At 42.0% G+C, this 26,275-nt stretch overlaps 1 protein-coding gene and 1 non-coding gene across 2 annotated transcripts in view; both read right to left on the bottom strand.

Moving 5' to 3' along the window:
• Window positions 1-26,275, bottom strand: part of GALNTL6 (polypeptide N-acetylgalactosaminyltransferase like 6) — a 1,542,469-nt gene that overhangs the window by 100,212 nt on the left and 1,415,982 nt on the right. The window lies entirely within an intron of this gene.
• On the bottom strand, window positions 21,551-21,623 carry TRNAG-CCC (transfer RNA glycine (anticodon CCC)). The gene has a single exon. It is a non-coding gene; the product is annotated as a tRNA-Gly (tRNA).

The following is a 26,275-nucleotide window of genomic DNA, read 5'->3' as shown; positions in this document are numbered from 1 at the left end:
TTGACAATCTTGTGGAATAATTTGAGGAAATAACATTGGAATTTAAATGTCAATTAAAAATGTAAAGTGTAAACATGAAATTTCTAACACTGGTGAATGAATGAAAGAATATAAGCATATCCATACTTTACATCTAGATTCTGAAACTTTCAGTAGAGCTTACTTAAAAAATCCGAGTTGTGTTCTAATTTCTCCCCACCCCTGATCTTTTCTTAGGTACAGAAAATAATTGGTTAGCAATGTGAACTCAAGACATGGAAAACTCAGGATATCTGTTAAGATGCTGTACTTAAATTTAGTAACAAAAATTAATTGGTTGTATTTTACCATGACTACCCACTTGAACCATTAATCATGGTTTTATATAACAGGCTGCTACTGCTGCTAAGTCGTTTCAGTCGTGTCTGACTCTGTGTGACCCCATAGACGGCAGGCTACCAGGCTCCTCCGTCCATGGGATTTTCCAGGCAAGAGTACTGGAGTGGGTTGCCATTGCCTTCTCCTGTAACTGCATAGTGATACACTAATTCAAACTTATTGCTATGGGGGAAAAACACCATTTAATGAGACATGAAGACAAAGCACAAACCCGACTAAGGGAACACACGCTGTGGACCACAGCATGGCTATGACCAGAGCAAGTGGGGGGACGGGGGAGGGGAGACGGATGGGTAAACTACAGCCTCGGGGGCGGGGGATGGGTGGGAGGCTGGGGTCTGGATTGATGACGACTAAGCATGGGGTCGCACAGAGTCGGACACGACTGAAGCGACTTAGCAGCAGCAGCAGCACCAGCAAGCAGACAACAGGATGAGACAGGAAATCAAAACCCATGATGTAACAGGCTACTTACTATAAAATAACTAATAAATGCAGGCTTCATATATACTAGATTTTTAAACTGTTTTCATTGCAAGAAAACAATTTAAAAGAGAGTTAGATAATGTAACAGTTTTTTTTACATTTATTTTTAATTGGAGGATAGTTATAATATTGTGTCGGTTTCTGTCAAATATCAACATGAATCAGCCACAGGTACACACATGTCCCTCCTTCTTGGACCTCCTACCCCCTCCCACCCCTCTAGGTTACCACAGAACATTGGGTTGACCTGCCAGTGTCATACAGCAAATTCCCACTGGCTATCGGTTTTACATATGGTAGTGTATATGTTTCAATGCTATTCTCTCTATCCGTCTCACCCACTGTGTCTGGGAGACAGGTCTAGGGACAGGTCTTTGTTTTTCCCCTTTTCATGTTTAATCTTATATTGCTTCAGCCTCTTGGGATCTTTCCAGATGCCTGTACTGTATAGTTTAGAAGGTTCACTGACCCTGCCAGCTTTCCATGATCTGTGCAGAGTTCTGATGTCTTGATCCAGAACCAAGTTGAAATTGATACCATGGGTAATCCTGAATGCATTTAGAGTAACTGAGTATTACTTTAATAATCCACTTGCCTTCCCCTTGGGGTTCCATCAGCATTTGTCCACCAGTCTTACTTAGAGTGTCATTCCTCTTAGTGAAAGAAGCTGGGACTGTTGACTGAAAAAATACATGCAACCTAAAAATTGAGATTTATGTTTGATTCGGTGGGAATTTTTAGGACTTCAAGGCTGGAAGACAGCATCTCCCAAGAAAAGATGAGAAAGACAACCCTGAGAGAACTGCTCTGAAGAAGCGAGGGGAGCATTCAAGGTTATACAGAAGTTTTATAACAAAGGACAGGTGGTCTGAACATCAAAAGTATTTTTGGGAGTTAGAGAAAACCAGATATCTCAAGTTAAGAAATTTAGTGCTTTTCCATGTGTGGGAAGATGCAAGAGTCTGGGTTCACTGAAGTCATTCCTTTCACATGCACCTCAGCTGTCTGGGGCCAGTGTGTCCCATATTTTCACACCTGAGTTCCTCAGTGTTCACCATGGGGAGTGGCTGCAGTCTGATCGGTGCCAGATCATGGGTATTCTTTTCCTTCTTGAGTGCTCTTGGGGCTCAGAAATTCTCATTTGGAGGGCTGGAATTGATGGTGACTGTGACATGCTTGTTTACTGATAATGGCAGGATATACTTCATTCTCAGAACCACATGTGAGACATAAACATTTCTCTTTCCCTCTTCCAATATTTCACTTTAACAGACATTGTGTATCTGTGTCAGGGTTCTCCAGAGAAACAGAAGCAACAGGGAATGCATAGAGGGAGACACTTATTGAAAGGAAGTGGCTCATGAAATTGAGGAGGCTTGGGGAATTCATCTGTAAGGTAGACCAGCAGGCTAAAGATGCAGGAAGAGCTGCAATTCAAGTCCAAAGGCAGGAAGTCTGCAGGCGGAATCTCCTCCTGCTTGAGAATGGTCAGTCTTTGTTCTACTGGGGCCTTTCAGTGACTGGATAAGCCCCCCATCCCCTACTATGGACAGAAACTGCTTTTCTCAAAATCCACCAGTGTTCCTCCATCCATGGGATTTTCTAGGCAAGAGTACTGGAGTGGGTTGCCATTTCTTTCTCCAGGGAATCTTCCCGACCCAGGGATTGAACACAGGTCTCCCGCATTGTAGACAGACGCTTTACCATCTGAGCCACCAGGGAAGTCCATTTAAATGTTAATCTCATTCAAAAGACATCCTCTTGGAAGCATCCAGAATAATATCTGGACACTCTCAGGCAGCCTTTGACACATGAAACTAACCATTATGCAGCACTACTTACAACAGCTAGAACATGAAAGCATTCTAGATATCCATCAACAGATGGATGGATGAAGAAGTTGTACATTTATACAATACAATGGAATATTACTCAGCCATAAAATGGAATGCATCTGAGTCAGTTCTAATGAGGTGGATGAATCTAGAGCTTATTATATAAAGTGAAGTAAGTCAGAAAGAGGAAATCAAATTTTGTATATTTATACCTGACCTGCCTCTTGAGAAACCTATATGCAGCTCAGGAAGTGGCAGTTAGAACTGGACATGGAACAACAGACTGGTTCCAAATAGGAAAAGGAGTACATCAAGGCTGTATAGTGTCACCCTGCTTATTTAACTTATATGCAGAGTACATCATGAGAAACACTGGGCTGGAAGAAGCACAAGCTGGAATCAAGATTGCCGGGAGAAATATCAATAACCTCAGATATGCAGATGACACCACCCTTATGGCAGAAAGTGAAGAGGAACTAAAAAGCCTCTTGATGAAAGTGAAAGAGGAGAGTGAAAAAGTTGGCTTAAAGCTCAATATTCAGAAAATGAAGATCATGGCATCTGGTCCCATCACTTCATGGGAAATAGATGGGGAAACAGTGGATTCTGGTCCCATCACTTCATGGGAAATAGATGGGGAAACAGTGGAAACAGCGTCAGACTTTGTTTTTTGGGGCTCCAAAATCACTGCAGATGGTGATTGCAGCCATGAAATTAAAAGACGCTTACTCCTTGGAAGGAAAGTTATGACCAACCTAGATAGCATTTTCAAAAGCAGAGACATTACTTTGCCAACAAAGGTTCATCTGGTCAAGGCTATGGTTTTTCCTGTGGTCATGTATGGATGTGAGAGTTGCACTGTGAAGAAAGCTGAGCACCGAAGAACTGATGGTTTTGAAGTGTGGTGTTGGAGAAGACTCTTGAGAGTCCCTTGGACTGCAAGGAGATTTAACCAGTCCTTCCTAAAGGAGACCAGTCCTGGGTGTTCATTGGAAGGAATGATGCTAAAGCTGAAACTCCAATACTTTGGTCACCTCATGTGAAGAGTTGACTCATTGGAAAAGACTCTGATGCTGGGAGAGATTGGGGGCAGGAGGAGAAGGGGACGACAGAGGATGAGATGGCTGGATGGCATCACCAACTCGATGGACGTGAGTTTGAGTGAATTCTGGGAGTTGGTGATGGACAGGGAGGCCTGGCGTGCTGCGATCCATGGGGTTGCAAAGAGTCAGACACGATTGAGTGACTGAGCTGATACCTCTATAGAATCTAGAAAGGTGGTACTGATGAATCTGAGCAGCAATGGAGATGCAGACATAGAGAACAGACTTGTGGACACAATCAATGACACTTTGTAGATAAATGTGTAACTCTGGGTGGACAGTTGATCTAGCTGATATTTTATGAGTGGATTAACAAGACCTTTGCATCATTGTGCTCTTTTTCACTTAATGCCCACAACTCCATGACCAGCTTTACTATTTCCCCAATTATATAGGTGGAAACATGGCAGTCTAGAGGCTCCCTTGCCCAGAGCCACATAATGGGACACATTCAGAACAGAGATATGAGGCTTCATGGTCTAACTTAAAGGTGGCCCAGTGGTATAGAATCTGGCTGCCAAGCAGGAGATGCAAGTTCGATCCCTGGGTTGGGAAGATTCCCTGGAGTAGGAAATGGCAACCCACTCCAGAATTCTTGCCTAGGAAATGCCATGGACAGAGGATCCTGATAGGGTACAGTCCGTGGAGTGGTAAAACGTTGAACACAACTTAGTGACTAAATAACAACAAGTACATACTTTAGGCTTTGCTGATAATGTCGTCTTGCAACTACAAAACTTTGCTAGGAAGAACATGCATGTATGCTAAGTCACTTCAGTTGTGTCCTACTCTTTGCAACCCTATGGACTATAGCCCACCAGGCTCCCTGTCCATGGGATTCTCCAGGCAAGAACACTGGAGTGGGTTGCCATGCTCTCCTCCATGGGATCTTCTTGACCCAGGGATTGAACTCGTGTCTCTTATGTCTCCCACCTTGGCTGGCAGGTTCTTTAGCACTAGCGCCATCTGGGGAGCCCTGCTAAGATGAAACATCTGTATTTCAATAAAACTTTGATGACAAAGATAGGCAGTGGATCATAGTTTGCTGGCCCCAGTTCTGTAAAATACACGGTACTTTCAAACACTGAAATTCAGTGATTGTAAGATAATACATATGGGAGGTTGCACTTTCCCCAGTTTGTTGCCATAATGTCTCCTCTGCCATGTGACCTTGGTAGCCACCACTGAGATGTGGGACTGTGTCCCCTGTCCTTGGATTTGGGTGTGCTTGTGAAGTCTCAGACCCATAGAATATAGCCAGCAGAAATGACCGAGGTCATAAAAGGCAGCAAAGTTTCTTCCTGGCCACTGAGACCTTTGTTTTTGCAGATCTGAGCTGCCAGCTAAGAAATCTGACTCCTTGAGTTGACCCCACTGTAGAAAGTCATACTCGAGTCAACAGCCTCAGTTGTTTTCACCAATGGCCAACATCAACCGCTGGGCATGTCAGTGAAGATTCCTTTAAGTCAGGGGTTCCCAGCTTCTGGGATCGAATGCCTGATGGTCTGAGGTGGAGCTGATGTAGTAATAATAGAGGTAAAGTGCATGGTAAATGTCATGTGCTTGAATCATCCGAACTCCCCTCTCCCCACATCCAGGGAGAAATTGTCTTCCGTGAAACTAGTCCCTAATATCAAAAAAGTTGGGGAACACTGTTCTAAATGACTTCAGCCCCTGGCTGTCGAACCACCCCCACCTGCAACCCCAGATATCGTGCAGCAGAAATGAGCTCTCTCCTTTGTACCTTTAATGCATTTGGGACAGAGAATTCATGAATTTGACACAATGCTTGTTTTATGCGGTAGGCTCTGGGTGCTTCATTATGCTGTAATAACTTGACTGTAGCCCACCAGGATCCTTGGTCCTTGGGATTCTCCAGACAAGAATACCAGAGTGGGTTGTCATGTTCTTCTCCAGGGGATCTTTCAGACCCAGGGATGGAACCTGCATCTCTTACATTTCCTGTATTGATAGGCTGGTTCTTTACCACTAATGCCACCTGGGAAGCAGGTGAACTGTAACACATGATGAAAGTTTATGGGTCACCCACGGATTTTATCTTATCTCACTGTGGGAGACACAGGGAACGACTGGGTGCACTGCCAGGCTATAATTCCTGGTTCCTTTGTTTCAGAAGGGGCTCTATGCCTGTTTCTTGCTAGTGGCATGTAAGGGAAGTGAGTGTGTGTCAGCTCTGAGCCCAAGTCAGTGAGCGTGGACATCCTTTTCCCCCTTCTTTACAGTTCTCTTTGTTCCCAGAGCCTGACTAATTGCAGAAGATCCAGAGGAGGACTCTAATCCCCTAGAAGGTGGTAGAATCACTAAATGGATGGGGTCTGGGTATCTGGAAACCTGGGTGGATCAGAGCACATGGCTCCCTTCCGAGCCAGGGTCAAAGTGTTGCAGCAACCTGACTGATGCTAAGTTCCTAAGATTTGGGGAGTATTACAGCAGTTGGTCCACTCCAGTGACCTTATTTCATTTTGTTCTGTTTTTGGTCTCTTCTGACATTTTAAATCAAGTATAAAGGAGTTTTAATACAATTTTATAAAAAACTTCATTGAAAAACTGAATCAAATAGCCTGAATGTTTGAGAGATTATTTCCTTTTATTAACTGTGCATTTTAAAGAGAAAATTTGAAAGTAATTGGACAGCAGGTGCAGGGGTGGGAACTGGGAGGGCAGAGAAAGTTGGGGAGTCCTGTGTGTGTAATGAAATGTCAGAGGTAGGCAGGTATCAAGGAAAAGAAGCCTGCCTACCACCCACAGCGGGGAGAGAGAGAGTTGTTGGCACAAGTGCTTAGTTCTCATAATAAGGGATCAAAGTGCTCCTAGCACTTGGTGAGGTGGCCAGTCTCTCCTGCAAGACAAGGGGATGGTGATGAAGGAGGACAAGATGCAGCCAAGCCCTGGGGCAATGCCTCAACTTCTTTGACCTTAAGCTACTTTTTGGTTGATGTGGTTCTTGTAGACTACTCAGCTGGCAGAAGCAGACTAAATACTTCTTTTTAAAAATAATTAATTAATTAAATTTTGGGTCTTTATTGCTGCATGGGCTTTTTCTGTAGTTGTGATGAGCAGGGCTGTTCTCTAGCTGTGGTGTGAAGGCTTCTCACTGCCGAGGCTTCCCTTGTTGGGAAGCACAGGCTCCAGGGCATGTGGGCTTCAGTGGTTGCAGCACCTGGGCTCAGTAGTTGCAGTTCCCGGGCTTTAGAGCACAGGCTCAATAGTTGTGGCAAAAGGGCTTAGTTGCCTTGAGGCACGTGGGATCTAGCTCCCTGATCAGGGATGGAACCCCTGTCTCCTGCATTGGCAGGTGGGTTCTTAACCACTGAGCCACCAAGGAAGTCTCAGAAGCAGACTAAATACTTCTCATGAGAGTCTGCCAGAGTAAGAACAGCCATGATTGGAAGTTAAATAAATCATTGTTGCCTTTCTTTCCAAGGTAGGACAAAATAACCTCACAGACACACAAAAAGGAAATTCTAATTCTCTTTGGAGGTCCCCTAATCCACTTTTTAAATATCTTTCTCTGGGTGTGTAACAAATTACCACCACCTTAGTGGCTCCCATCAGCACACATTTTTTTATGATCTCATAGTTCTGTGGGTCAGAGGTCATGTAGGCTCTTGGGGGTCCCCTGCTTGGAGTCTCCTGAGATTGAAGTCTGGGTGGTCGCTAGGCTGAGCACTCCTCTGGAGCCTCCAGGGAATAATCTGCCTTTGGGCTCATTGAGTTGTTGGCAGACGCCAGTTCCTGCAGCAGTAGGACGGGGGCCCTGTTTCCTCTGATGCTCAGGGCTGCTCCCAGACCAATCTCAGTTCCTTGTTCCATGAACTCTCCATCTTAGCCATGGCCAAGCTCCCTCACATAGAACCCTTCTCGGACTATAAATCTCTCTGACTTGTTCTCCCTGCTGGGGAAAACACCACACTTTACAGGGGCTCCTTTGACGAGGCCAGGCCCACCAGGATCATCATCCTAGCTTAGTGTGAACTGATTAGAGATGACATTTGCCAAATCTCTGGTGCCCTGGAATGTAACATACTTGTAGGAGAAACTCAAGGAAGACAGGCACCTCAATATCCTGGCCACCACCATCTCCAATGAGTGCAATTTGTCTTCTAGTGATAACTTACTCCTAATTCTTAAAATTCTTCCCCTCAGAAATTTTTCTTTATAGCTAAGTCAAATTCAGAAAATTTCCAGAGTTTTGAAAAATACTAACATGAGTGTTGGAAAGAAGTACAGAATCCTATACTTTTTTTTTTTTTCATGTTGCCACTGTGATCACTTAATTAAAAGTATGAATCTGAGGCTATTGTGCTTTTATTTAAAATCCGTTAGTGGTTTTCTGTTGCTGCCAGGGTAGTGTTACAACTCCTGCATAAAAATTCCAAAGGTTCTGTTTTCTGGTTTTTGCTTAATTGTCCTTGATGACTCTCTCCTGTTTCCCCCTCTCCCTCCCCTACCTGTTCTATTTTTCATTCTCTGGAAAGGACCTCATTCCCCTCCTCAGGGCTTGCTGCCATGCATTGTTCTTTTGAAAGAAACTCTCCCCTCCCTGTTTCCTATCTCTTGACTTATGTTGTTGTTTAGTCACTAAGTTGTGTCCAACTCTTTGTGACCGGATGGACTGCAGCCCACCAGGCTCCTCCGTGCATGGGATTTCCTAGGCAAGGATCCTGGGGTGAGTTGCCATTTCCTTCTCCAGGGAATCTTCCTGACCCAGGGATCAAACCCACATCTCCTCATCTCCTGCATTGGCAGGTGGATTTGTTACCACTGAGCCACCTGAGAAGCTCCTGAATATGAATATAGCTGCATAAGTCTTCTGTTGGGGATATACCCAGGGAACTGTCTTTCAAGTGGAGACAGTGCTTATGACAACTGGAAGCAAGTGACTTATTTGTGTGCACATAATAGTTTGCTTAATGTTTAGATAATAACTACTTGCTGGGTAGGATCATCTCCTGTTCAATTATACTCCTGCTTACATAGGGACCCTAAGACTGTCCCCATTTAGTCCTGCCTCTTATGACCTCAGAGCCAACTCATTTCCATTGTAAATACACCAACTCAATTGTCCCTACTCTTAGAGTTCTTTTTTTTTTTTTTTTACCATGGATATCACCATGTACATATTAATTTTTTTCAGTCTTCTTGTAGCATTGTCTGTTTATGTAAAAGGATACCATATCCTGACATGCTAGAGAGGAGTGTTTGGGTAATATTATGGGAACAGAGTTCATCAGGGAACACAATTGTTCTGGCATTTCTCAAACCCTGTATTTGTTCTGAAAGATGTGGTTTACATTTTTAAAAGACATGTCCTGGTGGTATGATATGCTGATATTCCTTTAAAAATTATGGCATTGTCATACTTCAGTACCTAATTCTCAGAGAAAAGTTTTACATTTACAAATAACATGTCTTCTTGTTGATAACATAAATATTTTAAAGCAGTGTTATTTTATCCATGAATGAGCACAGTATGTTGTTTTCATCATGTAGTTCGAATTGACTGAATAATTGAATGCTCGCCTTATTTTTTAATCACTTTTCAATATCAGCGGCAAATTGGAATTTAGACATGAAGAATGTTAAATTGAATGGAATTGCACAATTACAGTGATCACACAGAATATGAAATTAGTTTCAGTAAGAGACTGATAGTCAGGAGGATAATAAGGGAGCATTAGCATGTATAAGATGAAGCGTGATATACTGTAATGAAATGGTGATCTAAACGTTAAGAAAAAAATTTGTTAGCACATTCACTTCTGAAGCCTGCTCTGTCTCTAGTCTTACCTCCCCCTCTTCCCAGCCCCTCTGCACATCCCCTGCCCCCGCCTGCCACTCTTGTAGTTCTGATCTCTTTTCTGTTCCTTCAAAATGCCAGACACCCTCCCATCTTAGGGTGTTTGTCCTGGTTAGTCCCTCCAACTGGAATTCTCTCCCAGAACTCCCCATGGCTAACTCCTCATCTCTTTCAGATCTTCCCTCCAAGTGCTCTGGTCCCAAACACTATCTCACCCTACACTGTTTAATGAGAGCCCTCATCACCCCGCTGGGCTTCTGCTGCGGCACTCAACACCTTCTAACTCAGCATGTATCTCACTTCTTTACTGTTGTTGTTCAGTCGCCAGGTCATGTCCACCTCTTTGCGACCCCATGGACTGCAGCACACCAGGCTCCCCTGTCCTTCACTATCTCCTGGAATTTGCTCAGATTCATGTCCATTGAGTTGGTGATGCCATCCAACAATCTCAACCTCTGTTGCCCCCTTCTCCTCCTGCCCTCAATCTTTCCCAGCATTCGGGGTCTTTTCCAGTGAGTTGGCTCTTTGCCTCAGGTAGCCAAAGTATCACAGCCTCGGCTTCAGCGTCAGTCCTTCCAATGAATATTCAGGGTTAATTTCCTTTAGGATTGACTGATTTGATGTCCTTGCAGTCCAAGGGACTCTTAAGAGTCTTCTCCAACACCACAGTTCAGGATGGGGAACACATGTATACCTGTGGCGGATTCATTTTGATAGTTGGCAAAACTAATACAATTTGTAAAGTTAAAAAAAAAAAAAAAGAAATGTTCTGAAAAAAAAAAAAAAAAAGCATCAGTTCTTCAGCACTCAGCCTTCTATGTGGTCCAGCTCTCACATCCATACATGACTACTGGAAAAACCATAGCTTTGACTATTATGTGGACCTTTGTCGGCAAAGTGGTGTTGCTGCTTTTTAATATGCTGTCTGGTTTGATTTTTCTGTCTCTCTCCCTAACAACAGCAAGAATCTTTGTGTCTTTTATTGAGCGATGTATCTTAAGTACTTAGGACACTGCCTGACACGTTGTGATGCTCTGTAAGTATTCGTTGAATGAATACATGAAATACTGGCTTATTGATATAAAGTAAGGTTACTTCCAAACAATTGAGTTATTTAATGATAATCCACCATTTAGCTGCCATTGAAAATATAAGCTGTGGTCTCTAGTATCCTTAAATATAAGTTTCAAGGTGATTGAGAAAGATGCATGCACCCCAGTGTTCATTGTAGCGCTGTTTACAATAGCCAACACGTGGAAACAACCTAAATGTCCATCGACAGGTGAATAGATAAAGAAGATGTGTACAAATGTACAATTGAATATTTGTTTTTGTTGTTGACATTCAGTTGCCAAGTCATGTCCGACTCTTCATGAGCCCATGGACTGCAGCACGCCAGGCTTCCCTATCCCTCACTGTCTCCTGGAGTTTACCCAAGTTTGTGTCCATTGAATCTGTGATGCCATCCAACCATCTCAATCTGTCATCCTCTTCTCCTTTTGCCTTCAGTCTTTCCCAGCATCAGGGTCTTTTCCAATGAATCAGCTCTTTCCTTTTGGTGGTCAAAGTATTGGAGCTTCAGCTTCAGCATCAGTCCTTCCAAAGAGTATTCTCTTCAGAATTGACTGGTTTGATTCCTTGCTTTCCAAGGGACTCTCAAGAGTCTTCACCAGCACCACAGTTTGAAAGCATCAATTCTTCTGCACTCTGTCCTGCTCTCACATCTGGACGTGACTACTGGAGAGATCATAGCCTTGACTGTACGGACCTTTGTTGGCCAAGTGATGTCTTTGCTTTTTAATGCACTGTCTAGGTTTGTTATAGCTTTCATCCCAAGAAGCAATCATCTTCTAAGATCGTGGTTGCAGTCACCATCTGCAGTGATTTTAGAGCCCAAGAAGAGGAAATCTATCATGCTTCCACTTTAGTTCCTTCCAGTGTAGGCTCTTTAGTTCCTCTTGACTCTCTGCCATTAGAGTGGTATCATCTGCATATCTGAGCTTGTTGATATTTCTCCTGGCAGTCTTGTTTTCAGCTTGTAACTCATCCAGCCCGGCATTTCGCATAATATGCTCTGGGTGTAAGTTAAATAAACAGGGTGACAATAAACAGCCTTGTTGTACTCCTTTCTCAATTTTGAACCAGTCAGTTTTCTATATAGGGTTCTAACTGTTGCTTTTTGATCTGCATACAGGTTTCTCAGAAGAAAAGTAAGATGGTCTGGTATTTCCAACTCTTTAAGGGTTTTTCACAGATTGTTATAATCCACACAGTCAAAGGCTTTAGTGTAGACAATGAAACAGAGGTAACTAATTTTCTGGAATACCCTTGCTTTCTCTATGATCCAGTGAATCTTGGCAATTTGATCTCTGGTTCCTTGTCTTTCCTAAACCCAGCTTGAACATCTGGAAGTTCTCGGTTCAAGCTGCTGAAGTCTAGCTTGGAGAATTTTGAGTATAACTTTACTAGCATGGGAGATGAGTGCAATTGTCCGATGGTTTGAACATTGCTTGCATGCATGCTAAGTTGCTTCAGTCATGTCTGACTCTGTGCAACCCCATAGACAGCAGCGCACCAGGGTCCTCCATCCACAGGATTCTCCAGGCAAGAATACTGGAGTGGGTTGCCATTTCCTTCTCCAAATTCCTAATAACCAGTGCATAAAATGAAATAAGATGGATACCATAAGTCACCATCAGTTCAATTCAGTTCAGTTCAGTCACTCAGTCATGTCTGACTCCCTGCAACCCCATGAATTGCAGCACACCAGGCCTCCAAGTCCGTCACCAACTCCCGGAGTTCACCCAAACTCATGTGCATCAAGTCGGTGATGAAATCCAGCCATCTCATCCTCTGTTGTCCCCTTCTCCTCCTGCCCCCAATCCCTCCCAGCATCAGGGTCTTTTCCAATGAGTCAACTCTTTGCATGAGGTGGCCAAAGTATTGGAATTTCAGCCTCAGCATCAGTCCTTCCAGTGAACACCCAGGACTGGTCTCCTTTAGGATGGACTGGTTGGATCTCCTTACAGTCCAAGGGACTCTCAGGAGTCTTCTCCAACACCACACTTCAAAAGCATCAGTTCTTTGGCTCTCAGCTTTATTCACAGTCCAACTCTCACATCCATACATGACCACTGGAAAAACCATAGCCTTGACTAGACGGAGCTTTGTTGGGAAAGTAATGTCTCTGCTTTTGAACATGCTATCTAGGTTGATCATAACTTTCCTTCCAAGGAGTAAGTGTCTTTTAATTTCATGGTTGCAGCCACCATCTGCAGTGATTTTGGAACCCAAAAAAATAAAGTCTGACAGTGAACATTGCTTAGTACTGTCCTTTTTGGGAATTGGGATGAGAATTGACCTTTTTCAGTCCTGTGGCCATTGCTGTGTTTCCCAAATTTGCTAACATACTGAATGCAACACTTCAATAGCATCGTCTTTTAGGATTTTAAGTGTCTCTGCTTGAATTCCGTCACCTTCACTAGCTTCATTGGCTTCCTTCTGCTGCTGCTGCTGCTAAGTTGCTTCAGTCGTGTCCGACTCTGTGTGACCTCATAGACAGCAGCCCACCAGGCTCCCCCATCCCTGGGATACTCCAGGTAAGAACACTGGAGTGGGTTGCCATTTCCTTCTCCAGTGCATGAAAGTGAAAAGTGAAAGTGAAGTCACTCAGTCGTGTCCGACTCTTAGTGACCCCATGGACTGCAGCCCACCAGGCTCCTCCATCCATGGGATTTTCCAGACAAGAGTACTGGAGTGGGGTGCCATTGCCTTCTCCGATTGGCTTCCTCAGGCCCCCTTAACTTCACACTCCAGAATGTCTGGCTCTGGGTGAGTGACTGCACCATCACGGCTCTCTGGGTTGTTAAGATCTTTTTTGTACAGTTCTTCTGTGTATTCTTTTAATCTTTTTTTGATCTCTTCTGGTTCTATTAGATCTTTACCATTTCTGTCCTTTATTGTGCTCATCTTTGGATGAAATGTTCCTTTGCTATTTCCAATTTTCTTAAAGATACCTCTAATCTAACCCATTCTGTTGTTTTCCTCTACTTCTTTGCACTGTTCATTGAATATTGCTAAATCATAAAAAATAATGAATTAATGCAATTTGCATAAACATGGGTAGACCTAGAGATTATCATGCTAAATGAAGTATGTCAGACAAAGACAAATGTCATATGATATCACTCATATGTGGAATGTAGTTTTAAAAAAATGATAGAAATGAACTTATTTACAAAACTGAAACAGGCTTACAGATATTGAAAACAAACTTCCCATTACCAAATGGGAAACGTGGGGAAGAGGGAAATATCAGAAACTTAGGATGAACATGTACACACCACTATATACAAAACAGATAATCAAGAAGGACCTACTATACACAGCACAGGGAACTCTACTCAATATTCTGTGATAATCTGTAAGAGAAAAGAATCTAAAAGAATAAATATATGTATATCTATAACTGAATCACTTTGTTGTACACCTGAAACTAACACAGCATTGTTAATCAACTATACGCCCAGGTGGCACCAGTGGGAAGGAACCTGCTTGCCAGTGCGGGAGACGTAAGAGATGTGGGTTGGGTCCCTGGGTCGGGGAGATCCCTGGAGGAGGGCATGGCAGCCCACTCCAGTATTCTTGCCTGGAGAGTCCCATGGACAGAGGAGCCTGGTGGATTACAGTCCATACGATTGCAAAGAGTCAGACAGGACTGAAGTGACTTAGCACGCATGCACATACTCCAATAAAATTAAAATTAAAAAAGGTAATAAGCTATCTTGTGCTTATTTTCATTTGTAACTAGTTTTTTAAGATGTGAAGAAATGGTTGACATTAAAACTATAGCACATTTTAAATAAATAATAAGTATCTGGGTCTGGAAAATAGCTTTCTAATTTTGTGGTGTGACTTGGATGGGTTAAGTTTGAAAAACTTCTAAAGATTAGCTAATCAACCACTTTACCATCTATCTGGAAATTAGGGTTGTTAACCTAAAAAGCTTTATTTTTAGTGTGTAGATATTGAAAAGGGCATGTCTGTTATTAAACTACTTTTTCAGGCTGGATGTTATAAAAGCTGCACTTTTTGACCTGCCTTCATCTAAAAAGGGCAACAGTGGAAAGGTACGTGTACACCATTGCTTTGCTTTATTCTTAGAAACCTGGACTTTGAGGTTGTCCTTTGAGATTGAGAGAAAAAAAAAGGATAGTTTATTTTGACCTTGCCTGACTCTCTTTTTCTATTTGTTGATCGGAATATAATAAAAGCAGAAACTGGGTAATGTATCCGCAGTCTTTACTGAGGATACGGTGGTTTCTAGTCTCAAGAGGTGAGCTCTTGTTTTTGAGCCATCTGCTTAAGATTTTTCAAAGTAAGAAATGCTCTGTTATGTCAGTACAAAAAAATCATGCCCTAACTATCTGTATTTAATGAGCTTCAAGAGGTCTGGGTGGGATCGTGGGGTTTTAAAAGGTATGTTGTTCAGAAGATCACTGTTTTTAAGATGTGATATTTGTGTTCTCTGTAACAGTACACTCTTAAAAACAGTGATTGAGGTGGGACATAAAAACAGATATATCACCTTTTTGGTTTATTTGAAACATTAATTCTTGGGGAAGAGAGAATGGATTGGAATGCAAGAGTGCTTCTTTAGGTAAAAATATTGGGTTGGCCAAAAAGTTCATTTCCATAAGATGTTATGGAAAAACTCAAATGAAGTTTTTGGCCAACCCAACACTATGGTTTAAAGAAACAATCCCTGATTTCCCTTAACTCATAATTCTATAACTTAGAAGGTGCAGTAGAAGCAAAGTGTTTGCTTTTTACCATTGTTTATATATGCCTCTAGATTTTAAGTCTATTGCTTTAATTTTCTGGCTTTACCATCTGTTAAAAACAAATAAAAGTTCCTTTAACGCTCTTAAAGATTGGCTTTCTGTAGTGGAACAGCTTCTTTCCTTTAGAGAAATACCCAGATATTACAGTACAGTACTATAGAGCTAATTGTGTTAGTTGTGTACCTAGACCAACGTTGTTGGATTTACAAACAAATTGGACTTACATGCAAAAAGGTAAAATGGTTGTCTGAGAAGGTCTTACAAGTAGCTGAGAAAAGAAGAGACGCTAAAGGCAAAGGAAAAATGGAAAGATATACCCATTCGAATGCAGAGTTCCAAAATACAGCAAAGAGAGATAACAAAGGCTTTGGCAGTGATCAATGCAAAGAAATAGAGGAAAACAACAGAATGGGAAATACTAGAGATCTCTTCAAGAAAATTAGAAATACCGAGGGAGCATTTCATGCAAAGATGGGCACGATACAGGACAGAAGTGGTATGGACCTAACAGAAGCAGAAGATATTAAGAAGAGGTGGCAAGAATACACAGAACTATACAAAAAAAGATCTTCATGACTCAGATAACCATGAAGGTGTGATCAGTCACCTAGGTCAGACATCCTGGAATGCAAAATCAAGTGGGCCTTAGGAAGCATCACTACAAACAAAGCTAGTGGAGGTGATGGAATTCTAGTTGAGCTCTTTCAAATCCTAAAAGATAATGCTGTGAAAGTGCTGCACTCAATATGCCAGCAAATTTGGAAAACTCAGCAGTGGCCACAGAATAGGGAAAGATTAGTTTTCATTCCAATCCCAAAGAAAGGCAGTACCAAAGAATGTTCAAACTACTGCACAATTGCACTCATCTCACATGCTAGTAAAGTAATGCTCAAAATTCTCCAAGCCAGGCTTCAACAGTATGTGAACCATGAACTTTCAGATGTTCAAGCTGGATTTAGAAAAGGCAGAGAAACCAGAGATCAAATTGCCAACATCTATTGGATCATCGATAAAGCAAGAGAGTTCCAGAAAAAACATCTGCTTTATTGACTATGCCAAAGCCTTTAACTGTGTGGATCACAACAAACTATGGAAAATTCTTTAAGAGATGGGAATACCAGACCACCTCACCTGCCTCCTGAGGAATCTGTATGCAGTACAGGAAGCAAGAGTTAGAACCAGACATGGAACAACAGACTGGTTCCAAATAGGAAAAGGAGTTCGTCAAGGCTATATATTGTCACCCTGTTTATTTAACTAATATGCAGAGTACATCATGAGAAATGCTGGGCTGGAAGAAGCACAAGCTGGAGTCAAGATTGCTGGGAGAAATATCAATAACCTCAGACATGCAGATGACACCACCCTTCTGGCAGAAAGTGAAGAAGAACTAAAGAGCCTCTTGATGAAAGTGAAAGAGGAGAGTGAAAATGTTGGCTTAAAACTCAACATTTAGAAAACTAAGATCATGGCATCCGGTCCCATCACTTCATGACAAGTAGATGGGGAAACAATGGAAACAGTGAGAGACTTCATTTTTGGGGGGCTCCAAATCACAGCAGATAGTGATTGCAGCCATGAAATTAAGACGCTTGCTCCTTGGAAGAATATCTATGACCAACCTAGACAGCATTCTAAAAAGCAGAGACATTACTTTGCCAACTAAGGTCCGTCTAGTCAAGGCTATAATTTTTCCAGTAGTCATGTATGGATGTGACAGTTGAAATATAAAGAAAGCTGAGCACTGAAGAATTAATGCTTTTGAACTGTGGTGTTGGAGAAGGCCCTTGAGAGTCCCTTGGACAGCAAGGAGATCCAACCAGCCTGTCCTAAAGAAAATGAGTCCTGAATATTCATTGGAAGGCCTGATGCTAAAGCTGAAACTCCAATACTTTGGCCACCTGATACGAAGAACCGACTCATTGGAAAAGACCCTTATGCTGGGAAAGATTGAAGGCAGGGGAAGAAGGGGATGACAGAGGATGAGATGAGGAGTCGGTGATGAGAGGATGGCATCACCGACTCGATGGACATGAGTTTGAGTAAACTCTGGGAGTTGGTGATGGACAGGGAAGCCTGGCGTGCTGCAGTCCATGAGGTTGCAAAGAGTTGGACACGACCGAGCAACTGAACTGAACTGAATGCACGTTTGGAATGGTACTCAATCATATGTAAAGGACTTACTGTATTGTCATTAGGATTTGGGCTTGGGAAGTGTATGGAAAGGTTTATTATTTTTTTTAATTTTCTACACTTATATCTCTTGAATTTTTGTGGGGAAGTGAACTAATACATTAAAGTGATTAGATTTATTTCATTTTTCTAGTTAAGGATAATGGCAACTGAAAAAAATACAAAAATTCTTAAAAATCTCAATATTAGAAGAAGACTTCAGTAGGAAGTTAAATTGACCTGAACATAGGTACTGAAGTCTATGTATATTGGTGTACCTTGCTCTCTTTATAGCTATCTATAAACACGAAAATAAAATTAAATAGGGAATTAGGAAAGTGCCATAAGACATAAAAGATATAACAATGGAAGGAATTTAGACTTGCCGCCAGGCTTCTAGCCAATGGACATAAAATTTAACTTGAAAATGCTCTGTTTCACCTGAGGTACCTTTTGCTGGGTAAATGAAATGAATTTCAGACTGGCTTGTGAGACATTTAGCAGCTGTTTCTGTTTATCTTTGAGTTTCTGAATGAGTTTAGAGTCATTTTAATATTTTCTTTAGAAGATCAATTCTGCGCATGTTGAATTAGAATGGTTATTTTTATGTCCTGTAGGCTCAATATCATAGGGGAAGAAACCCCATAGGAACATTTCCATATATTTTCTTGTGTATGTGAGGTTACGTGGTGTGCCATAAAAAGGCTTCTGTCACATTTTAGATACAAAATGCAGGTACACTTTGAGGTATTCGCAGACTCAGAAGTAAGGAGAGGTTTTTTGATATAGCCGTCTCATAAAAGCAATGAGGAGGTGTATAAAATACTTTAGAATCATCCTTGTCATAAACAGGATTTCTAATGAGTACATTTCATAAGGCTGAATTTATTTCTAACAAAACCATTTGTACAAAGCATCATCATGAGAGTTTATATAGAGATAGCTTAAGGGAAAAAAAGATGAGATTGAGTCGTACCCTTCTAGGAAGTCAGGTGAACTATTTCAGGAGTATAAATTAAACGCTCTGGGAGGTTTTTGACTTTCGGACAACTGTGGAGAAAGTGAGAAATGTTTGTTAATTAAAGCTGTGGTTTCTCTGCCACTGTGCTGGAGGCCTGACTTGGGAACGAGAGTGTGGGGGCCGAGGGACCAGCGTGGGGTCAGGGGGCCTGGAACAAGCCTCTCTCTTTGGGACGCTAGCGTGTCACAGCTTGGTAGTTTCTTCTGCGCATCGTGGGCCCTGTGACACTTGGAGCCTTCGCTACACACGGGCCACTGTGACAGCGGCATCAGAGACACTCAGGGTCGGAGGAGTAAGAGGACAGGGCCAGGAAGCACTGCCCCGCACCCCGTCGCCCACCAGGGTTGCTGGCTTTGTTGTTTAGCTGCTCAGCTGTGCTTTACTCTTTGTGACCCCGTGGACTATAGCCTGTGCATGGGATTCTCCAGGCAAGCATACTGGAGTGGGTTCCCATTCCTTTCTCCAGGGGATTTTCCAGACCCAGGGATCAAACCCATGTCTCCTGCACTGCAGGCAGATTCTTCACCACTGAGCCACCTGGGAAGCCCTCTACCTTGTGTACAGATGCAAATATTGGGTCGGCCAAAAAGTTCGTTCAGGTTTCTGTACCATCTTATGGGAAAACCATAGCAAACGTTTTGGCCGGCCCAATATTTTGAAACCATTATCCCAAATATAACCATTTTCCTCTGGAGCTCCTACTTTGTAATATTGGCCAGTTGAACTCCTTTTACTACTTACCAACATTAGAAATTTTCCTGTTTATTCACTTATTTATTTATGATCTGTCTCTCTTCAGACTAAATTTTATGAAATAGAGAACTTGTCACTTCTCTTGACAATTACATTCTCAGTGTCTGGCATACAATAGGCTCTCAGTAAGTATTTCCTGGGTGTGTGAATACATCTGTGACAACATACATCTGTCTGCATATGGAGCTAATATTGTCATTTTAGAAGTGCTTACATTATACTATGTGACATATTCTATATATGAATTATTAAACATAAGTAACAAAATTCACCTCCCCTCCATATTTATTTTTACACATATGTCTATACCTTGCCCTTTTTCACTTAATAGTAATCTGTAATATAATAATATGTAATATAATAGTGCATAATATAATGTAATAACAATATAATAATATCCAGTGATAATTAGTAAAAATACAACTGTTGCATTCTTTTCAAAAGCTATACTGTAGCTCATAGTATAGGTAAATAATGATTGATTAGTACACTAGGATGTGTGTTCGGTCACTCAGTCTTGTCTGACTTTTTGCGACCCCATGGACTGTAGCCTGCCAAGTTCATCTGTACATGGGATTTCCTAGGCAGGAATACTGAAGTGGGTTGCCATTTCCTTCTCCAGAGGATCTTCTTGACCCAGGGATCAAAACTGCGTCTCTTGGGTCTCCTGCATTGGCAGGTAAAATCTTTACTGTTTGAGCCATTTGGGAAGCCCTAGGATGGATATTTGTATTTTTTTCATTTTTCATCAATAAAAACAATATTGAGATAAATATCCATGTGCACGTGTCATTTCACACACAGGATTCATCTTTAATTTTTTTCCAGATAAGTAGCTGTGTCACATATTTATTGAGGAGTCTGCTGTCTTCTTTTTGATTTGAAATGTTTACTTCATCTTATGCTAAATTCCCATATTATCTGGGTCTATTCAAATTCTCTGCCATGGATATCTCTGTCTAATTTCTATGTTTGATTATGTTAGCCCCCTATTATCTTTCCCCCAAGAATTTTTTTATTCTGTTTATTTTCCATTATGAATTAAAAGCATAACTAGTTCCCAGTTTAACAGCCCCACCATTGCCCAAAATTCATGTTACCATTTTTACTGGGATGGCATTAAAATATTAGTATACTTATGGAGGGAGTCTCCCTGATAACTCAGACAGTAAGGGAATCCCGCCTGCAATGCGGGAGACCTGGGTTCTATCCCTTGGTTGGGAAGACCCCTGGAGAAGGGCATGGCAACCACCCCAGTACTGTTGCCTGGGAAATCCCATGGACAGAGAAGACTGGTGGGCTGCAGTCCATGGGGTTAAAAAAAGTTGGATACCACTGAGTGACTAAGCACACAGCACACACATATTTAGGGAGAACTGTCTTCATTATGAATTTTCATTTACTCAAGGCTTTTTGTATATCCCTCAGTAGAATTAGGAATGGCACCCCACTCCAGTACTCTTGCCTGGAAAATCCCATGGATGGAGGAGCCTAGTAGGCTGCAGTCCATGGGGTCGCTAAGAGTCGGACACGACTGAGCGACTTCACTTTCACTTTTCACTTTCATGCGTTGGAGAAGGAAATGGCAACCCACTCCAGTGTTCTTGCCTGGAGAATCCCAGGGACAGGGGAGCCTGGTGGGCTGCCATCTATGGGGTCGCACAGAGTCAGACACGACTGAAGTGACTTAGCAGCAGCAGCAGCAGTAGAATTATAACATTTCTTCCTAGAGATATAGATACTTAAGTTTATTCCTGGTTGGTTTTTCCCTACTGTTGTAAATAGTGATTTCCCTTAGGTGGTTGTTTGCATATATAAAGCTATTATTTTCTGTATATTTACACAGACATACACAGATACATTTAATCCAAGCAACTTACTGAATTTCTTATTATTCATAGCAGTTTTTCAGTTGGTTCAACTTGAATTATTCAGGTAGGCATATGGTAATACTATTTGCAATCAATGAAAAATCTCTCTCCTCCTTTCCAGTTATTATATCTCTTATATTATCTCTTGTCTAACTAAATTGACTGCTATCTTCAGAATAGTCTTTTTAAAAACGATTTATCTATTTGGCTGCTCTGGGTCTTGGTTGCGGCATGTGGGATCTTTTAATTGTGGCATGTGGTATCTAGTTCCCTGACCAGGAATCGAACCCAGGCCCTCTGCATTGGGAGCACAGAGTCTTAGCCACTGGACCATCAGGGAAGTCCTCATCATAATCTTAAATAGTGTGAAATCAGCTAATGGGGAAATTCCTAGAACTGTACTTATTTTGGTATGTTAGCCTTTGAACAGTTACTCTGTTGTGTGATCTTTATTATTTTTAATGCTAGCATTTATATGTGTCTGCACTTTTCTGGTTTTGTGTGTGTTTGTGTCGCAGAAGGCAATGGCACCCCACTCCAGTACTATTGCCTGGAAAATCCCACGGATGGAGGAGCCTTGTAGGCTGCAGTCCCTGAGGTCGCCAAGAGTCGGACATGACTGAGTGACTTCCCTTTCACTTTTCACTTTCATGCACCGGAGAAGGAAATGGCAACCCACTCCAGTGTTTTTGCCTGGAGAATCCCAGGGACAGGGGAGCCTGGTGGGCTGCCGTCTATGGGGTCGCACAGAGTCAGACACGACTGAAGCGACTTAGCAGCAGCAGTGTGTTTGTGTGTTATCTTGGTCAGGTTTTGCTGTCAATGTTATTCTAGCTGTATAATCAATTTAAAATATATCTTTTTTTGTTATTAGAAAACAGTTTTTGAAAACCATTGCGGGATGTGTTCCTTCAAAGTTTGAAGGAAACCAATCTGGTCTGGTGCTTTATTTTTCATCAGAGGTAGCTCTTTGACAATTTTCTCTATTTCTTCTATGGCTATTGGGCAATACCGATAGGCAGAAATTCTGAAATGGATCCCAAATTCCCGCTCCATGGTACTAATGTCCTTGTATAATAATCTCTTCCCTTTGAGAATAGGAAGGTGTGTGAGTGTGATGGTTTCATTGCTTGATTTAGGTGATGTTATGACAAAGATGAAAGGGTTTTGCGCATATAATCATGGTCCTAGTTTAGTTGACTTTGAGTTAATCTTGAGAGTCCCTTGGACTGCAAGGAGATCAAACCAGTCAATCTTAAAGGAAATTAACCCTGAATATTCATTGGAAGGACGGATGCTGAAGCTGAAGCTCCAATACTTTGGCCACCTGATTCAAAGAGCTGACTCACTGGAAAAGACCCTGATCCTAGGAAAGATGGAAGGGAACAGGAGGAGGGGACAGCAGAGGATGAGATGGTTGGATGGCATCACCGACCCAATAGTCATGAGTTTGAGCAAACTCTGGGAGATAGCAAAGGACAGGGAAGCCTGGAGTGCTGCAGTCCATGGGGTCACACAGAGTTTGACATGACTTAGCAACTGAAGTGGAGTTAATCAGAAGGGAGGTTGTCCTCAGAGGCCTGAACTCTCAAGTGAGTCTAAAAAGCCCTTCCTGAAGGCAGAGATATGGGGATGTGAAGTGTGAAGAAGAAAGTTGCTCTGTTATGAGAGGACCAGGGAGGAGACCACAAGGTGAGCATCAGAGCGGGGCTTCTCGCTGGTGAAAGTCCTGTCCAGACAACAACCAGCAATACCCTGGGGGCTCTGCCCACAGCCTCAGAGATGGGTGCTGCCAACACGCTGGGTACGCTTGGAATCGGATCTTTGCTGGCCGAGCTTCCAGAGAAGGATGGAGCTGGCCGAAAATTTGATCTCTGCCTTGTGAGCTCCTTAGCAGAGGCCCTGTTGAGATATGCTGAATTAAGATCCAGAGGCTCTGGGAAAATTCCATTATTTTAAGCCACTAAGTTTCTGGTAATTTGTTATGTAGAGGTAGAAAATGAATATAGTCAGTTCAGAATTTTTTTGGAAGTCAGTTTTGTCATTTATATTTTGTTAAAAATCATCCATTTCCCCCATAATCTTAATTGTATTTGCATAGAATTGAGCAGAGTAATCTCTTATGATTATTTAAATTTCTGAAATTTTTATTTATCCATTAAAAAATTTTATTTTGCTTATTGAAGTATAGGTGATTTACAATGTTGTGTTAGCTTTAGGTGTACAGCACAGTGATTGTTATACATATATGTATATTTATTCTTTTTCAGATTCTTTCCCATTGTAGTTTATTATGAAATATTGAGTAGAGTTCCCTGTGCTATACAGTAGGTCCTTATTGCTTATCTACTTTATATATAGTGATGTGTATATGTCCAAACTCCTAATTTATCTCTCCCCTGCTTTCCTCTTTGTTAACCATAAGCTTATTTCCTATGTTTTTGAGTCTATTTCTGTTTTGCAGATAAGTTCATTTGTACCCTCTTTTTTTAGATCCCACATATAAGCAATATCACATGGTATTTGTCTTTCACTATCTAACTTACTTAGTATGATGATCTCTAGGTCCATCCATCTTGGTCAGACAGCATTATTTTATTCTTTTTTTATGGCTGACTCGATGGACGTGAGTCTGAGTGAACTCTGGGAGTTGGTGATGGCCAGGGAGGCCTGGCGTGCTGCAATTCATGGGGTCGCAGAGAGTCGGACACGACTGAGCGACTGAACTGAACTGAATGTTCTATTGTGTATATGTACCACATTATCTTTATCCATTCATCTGTCAATGGGACATTTAAGTCGTTTCAGAGTTTATGTATAGTGGTGGTGGTTGTTTAGTTGCTAAGTCATGTCCGACTTTTGCGACCCCATGGATTGTAGCCTGCCAGGCCACTCTGTCCATGGAGATTCTCCAGGCAAGAATACTGGAGTGGGTTGCCATGCCCTTCTCCAGGGGATCTTCCCAACCCAGGGATCGAACCCAGGTCTCCCACATTATAGGCGGATTCTTTTCCAGCTGAGCCACCAGGGAAGCCCAAGAATACTGGAGTGGGTAGCCATTCCTTTCTCTAGCGGATCTTCCTGACTCAGGAATTGAACCGGGGTCTCCTGCATTGCAGGCAGATTCTTTACCAGCTGAGCTACAAGGGAAGCCCCACTTTTAACTTGGTTCATTTTAATTTCATTTTGTTCCTTTTTCTCAATCTTATCCTTTATGTCCCTCTATCTTTTCAGTACATTCCTTTTTCTTTCGTATTGCTTTCAATGTGACCATTTTTTGGCTTTGTTTTTCATTATATCCCAGTTGTTGCTGCTTATTTTTTTTTTTAATCTCCTGCTTTCTTTGAATATTTTGCCTAATCTCAGCAAGCTCAGCGTATCACATTGTTTCACAGAATCAATGACTTCATTAACCTCTTTGAAGAATTTATAACAATGTATAGCAGCATGGTTTTGATGACCATTCCTGATCTTTTCTTCCTTTTTTTCTTACAATATTTTAATATGCTATTTCCTTGAAAAGGTTATAATTAATCTTTGAGTAGGGTATGCCCTTCTTAACAATGACAGTAAACATTCACTTTATGACACAGGATTTTGTGTGTGAGTGAATTCATTTAGCCTTTATTGGCTGCACCCAACAGGAACTAGCTGCTGTTGGCCTGCTTGGATATTGAATATTTTTCCTCCATTTTGCCTCATTAACAGCCTGCTTCCTGCAAATACAGCTGGTCTGTATAGACCTTGTCAGACCCGTCCCCAGTCTGCCATTCACTGCTTCTCTTTGGTGCCAGACTCAATTCTGAGATGCTCTGGCCACCAGCAGTCATTCCTGTTGCTACTATTTCAAACAAGTGCTTGTTGGTTTTCTTCTTAGGATTTCCCCCCAATACTTTGGGGAACTGAGATCTGGTGACTTTAAATGAGATTTGTAGCTGGCCATTCCATCTTCCCTTGCTCCTGATTTACCATAAATTAAAAAAAAATGATTATTTTTTAAAAGTGTATATTATGTTTTGGCTGTGCTGGGTCTTCGTTGCTGTGTGGGCTTTCTCCAGTTGTGCAGCGAGGGGGCTACTTTCTCGTCACAGTGCACAGGCCTCTCATTGTGATGGCTGCTCTTGTTGTGGAGCACAGGCTCTAGAGTGTGTATGTAGGCTCAGTAGCTATGGCTCCCAGGCTCTGGAGCACAGGCTCAATATTGTGCCCCAGGTGCTTAGTTGCCGCACAGCATGTGGGGTTTTTCTGGACCAGGGATTGAACCCGTGTCTCCTGCACTGGCAGGCAGATCCTTTACCTCTGAGCCACCAGGGAAGCCCCAATTTATCATCAATTGAATTGATATTTTTCAAAAAACTAATTTTTGTTATTATTATATTTTCCTTCAGATCAGATCAGTCGCTCAGTCGTGTCCGACTCTTTGCGACCCCATGAATCGCAGCACGCCAGGCCTCCCTGTCCATCACCAACTCCCGGAGTTCACTCAGACTCACGTCCATTGAGTCAGTGATGCTATCCAGCCATCTCATCCTCTGTTGTTCCTTAATGAAGACTTTATTATTATTGGTTGCACCATGTGGTGTGTGGGATCATAGTTCCCTGACCAGGAATCAGACCTGTGCCCCCTGCCTTGGAAGCACAGAGTCTTAACTGCTGGATCACCAGGGAAAGCCCATCACTGAATTGATCTTACTGCATGTGATACTTTCCTTATACACTGTGGTTGGGGGTAAGATATCTGATACTTTTGTCAAGAGTAGGCTTTTTTTTGTTGTTGTTCCTGTTTCATATAATTTTTGTTGTTGCTGTGAGTGTTCTATAAGAGTAGATCTTTCTTTTCCAGTTTAAAAGTGTAAATTATACTTGTATAATATTCAATTGTTGAACCATAAATACACTTAAAAGTTTTTTGATGGCTACATACTATGTTAAGTGTTAAGTAAATGTTTGTTACTCACTTATGTCCGACTCTGTGATCCCATGGACTGTAGC

The sequence above is a fragment of the Bos taurus genome, chromosome 8, assembly GCF_002263795.3.
Source record: "Bos taurus isolate L1 Dominette 01449 registration number 42190680 breed Hereford chromosome 8, ARS-UCD2.0, whole genome shotgun sequence".
NCBI classification, from domain to species: domain Eukaryota; kingdom Metazoa; phylum Chordata; class Mammalia; order Artiodactyla; family Bovidae; genus Bos; species Bos taurus.
The sequence above is the reverse complement of the archived record's forward strand: the minus strand, read 5'-3'. Positions and strand labels throughout refer to the sequence as shown.